The following is a 3680-nucleotide window of genomic DNA, read 5'->3' on the forward strand; positions in this document are numbered from 1 at the left end:
AATCAACCGAAAAATTATGATGATGCATTTATATTGTTTTATATTTTACTGATACACAGGGTGCTATAATTAAATTAAGTAATTTATTTATTTATTAACTGGGTCATACAATTCTGAATCATATTTTGGATAAATTTTTTGGACGGTGTTAATTTTAAAGTGATCGCCTATTGTTGTTATGGTGATCTTTAATATTGTATCACGGGGAACGGGTTCGATTCTTAGTCAATCAACGGTTTGTTTAAGGTTCTTGAAGTTTGAACGTACTTATTTGTGTTCCGGTGTCCATCAAACAGGACAAAAATTACCTAAATATTCATGGATAATTTCAGCTCTTACACAATTTCTTGAATGTTATTTTAGCTCGGCGTTTATTATTTTCCTGTATTTATTTGTCTGTTTAAGGTTTTAATACTATAAAATTCGTCAATGCTAAATTTTACGTAACTGTTTGATTTTTATCACCGTGCAATCTTGTCTTACTACAACATTCATGTTACAAATAGCATTATCTGTTCCAATCTTCGTTGGAGCATTAATATCCTTTCACTGGTAGAATAAGGCTGCGCGTGCGGCGGGGTGCATTGCGCCGATAACTACGTAGTCGTGACCGCCACGCCCGGTTTAGTGGACTACTGGTTTCAAAGATCAGCGGTAAACAGAACAAACCAAGTAATGTTACAATAAATACGAAAGTTAATAGAATTTCATTATAATTTTTTTATTTATTGCTTAAATGGGTGGACGAGCTCACAGCCCACCTGGTGTTAAGTGGTTACTGGAACCCATCGATATCTACGACGTAAATGCGCCACCCACCTTGAGATATAAGTTCTAAGGTCTCAAGTATAGTTACAACGGCTGCCCCACCCTTCAGACCGAAACGCATTACTACTTCACGGCAGAAATAGGCGAGGTGGTGGTACCTACCCGCGCGGACTCACAAGAGGTCCTACCACCAATTGTACAAATTAAAGTGTAAATGTGATGTTATAAGAATATTTTGAAGAATAAAAAAAACAGGAATCTCTACTTAATTTTTAAATAGATTTGCCTAAATATTATCATGGTTCGTAAGCGTATTGTTTCCCAAAACAAACCATGGTTTCTGGTTTCAAAAACTAGTCAGAATACTAGTCAGATCTTGATCGAGTTTAAATGAGACCCCAAGAAAAACACAAACTATCTAATGAAAAATGAATTGTTAAAATCAGATCGCATACATAGAAAAACCTTCTGAATAAACACAAAGATACTCTGGAAATGCAAATTTCCTTCTTTTTTGGATAGTAAAAAAACAAAGGATATTGGACTTTAGTTTAGGTTTAACATTCACAACAACGCGATTTATACAACATTATGGATACTTCGACTTCATATTTCAAGCTGGACGGCAGCGTTCATATCGTGATGTCTATGGACTCCAGTAATTATTTCCCAGTGGTCGTGACTCTTTCTAGTCATCTGAGGTTGAAAAAAAAAAAGAATCGTCATTTTGGTCTTGTAATACAACATTAAAAATACGTATCAACGAGACCGTTCTGGTTAAATTAATTCCGTGCGTAGTATATATAGATCTAATCGATATGCCGCCGCTTTTGTCATGATCTGACGTTGAATAGGCAGTTTGGAAATAATTTGTGTCATGTGAATTGACACTGGCGGATGTTGCATTGGTTATTTCGTGTATTCTGTGTATTTGTATGTGTGTGTATTTGTATGTATGAGTATTTGTATGAATGTGTAGTTGTATATATTTCGATTAAATTCAATCTCTGATCAAATTTGCTTAATGACCACACTCTCATTGTACGAGTCACGTGTCTACGGTCTATTTCACCATTGAAAAGTTGAGATTGAAACGGATACGTTAGCAGTAACTATAATCCAACCTTTTTTGGCCCAGTGAGTTTCTCGCTGCCCACTGAGTTTCTCGCCGGATCTTCTCAGTGGGTCGCGTTTCCGATCTAGTGGTAGAGTCTGCGAAGCACTGCTCTTGCTAGGGCCAGTGTTAACAACACTCCGATTTGAGCCTCGTGAGCTCACCTACATGTTAAGGCGAAGCTGAAATAGCCCCTCAAGGCTATCAGCATAGGTAGGGAAAAAAAAACTTAGTCGGTGGTGTTTGGTTGTTATCGCCAAGCTATTTGCCACGAAGTAATTATGCCTTCCGGTTATGCGTCCGGTGGAACAGCTGTTACATAATCCAATCGAGACCTCAACCTTATGCCTTGATGTGGGTCGCTGCATCTAGACTGCGATGTCTATGGACCCTGGATAGCAATATTTTATATAACGTTTTTATTCATTCTGCCCTTATTCCACATTATGAAGGGCCGGTGCAGCATGTGCCTAAAGATTTTACATACAGAAACTTTACATAAATATTTAGAGTAAAATTTAGATTTACAAATTCCAGAGAGATAAAGATATCTTATTGGTTAATCTGTATTTTCATGTGTAGTTCTACCTAGTCAGGTCATAAATATTGTCACACAGTAAAAACTTTTCTTTTAGAATGCTGGCCACAAAAAAGTTTATTGAATTCGAATTTCGAATTGTTCATGAAAATAAAAATAGTATACATTTAGAATTTTACTCATTTTTAAATATGGAGTGGACGCTTAAAGAAGACCGTGTTGCAGTTATTGCGTTACATCGTTGCGGTTACGCGCCAATTCAAATTTTTAACATACTGAAAAATTTGAATACAACCAAAAGATTCGTTTATCGTACCATCAAACGATACAATGAAGACTCTAGTGTAGATGACAGGTCAAGAAGTGGTCGCCCTCGGTCTGTTAGGACTCCAGCAGTGATAAAAGCTGTGAAGGCGCGAATTCAAAGAAATCCCAAACGTAAGCAGAAACTGTTGGCCCTTCAGATGGGGTTAAGCAGAACCACGGTGAAAAGGGTGTTAAATGAAGACTTAGGGCTTCGGGCATATCGAAGAAAAACAGGACATCGTTTGAATGCTCGTGTAATGAACCTGAGACTGAAGAGATGCCGCGCTTTGTTGAAGCGGTACGCGGGAAAAAATATCGGGAAATTCTTTTTTCGGATGAAAAAATTTTTTACCGTAGAAGAGAGCTACAACAAACAAAATGATAAGGTGTACGCACACAGTAGTGAAGAAGCGAGCAACCTTATTCCGCGTGTCCAACGAGGTCATTTTCCATCCTCGCTCATGGTATGGTTGGGAGTTTCTTATTGGGGCTTAACAGAGGTACATTTTTGTGAGAAAGGTGTAAAAACGAATGCAGTTGTGTATCAAAATACAGTCCTGACGAACCTTGTGGAACCTGTTTCTCATACCATGTTCAATAACAGGCACTGGGTATTCCAATAAGATTCGGCGCCAGCTCATAGAGCGAAGAGCACACAAGACTGGCTGGCGGCGCGTGAAATCGACTTCATCCGGCACGAAGACTGGCCCTCCTCCAGTCCTGATTTGAATCCGTTAGATTACAAGATATGGCAACACTTGGAGGAAAAGGCGTGCTCAAAGACTCATCCCAATTTGGAGTCACTCAAGACATCCTTGATTAAGGCAGCCGCCGATATTGACATGGACCTCGTTCGTGCTGCGATAGACGACTGGCCGCGCAGATTGAAGGCCTGTATTCAAAATCACGGAGGTCATTTTGAATAAACTTTAGTGTCATAAGAATCTATGTTTT

The sequence above is a fragment of the Bombyx mori genome, chromosome 10 (assembly GCF_030269925.1).
Source record: "Bombyx mori chromosome 10, ASM3026992v2".
Lineage (NCBI taxonomy): Eukaryota > Metazoa > Arthropoda > Insecta > Lepidoptera > Bombycidae > Bombyx > Bombyx mori.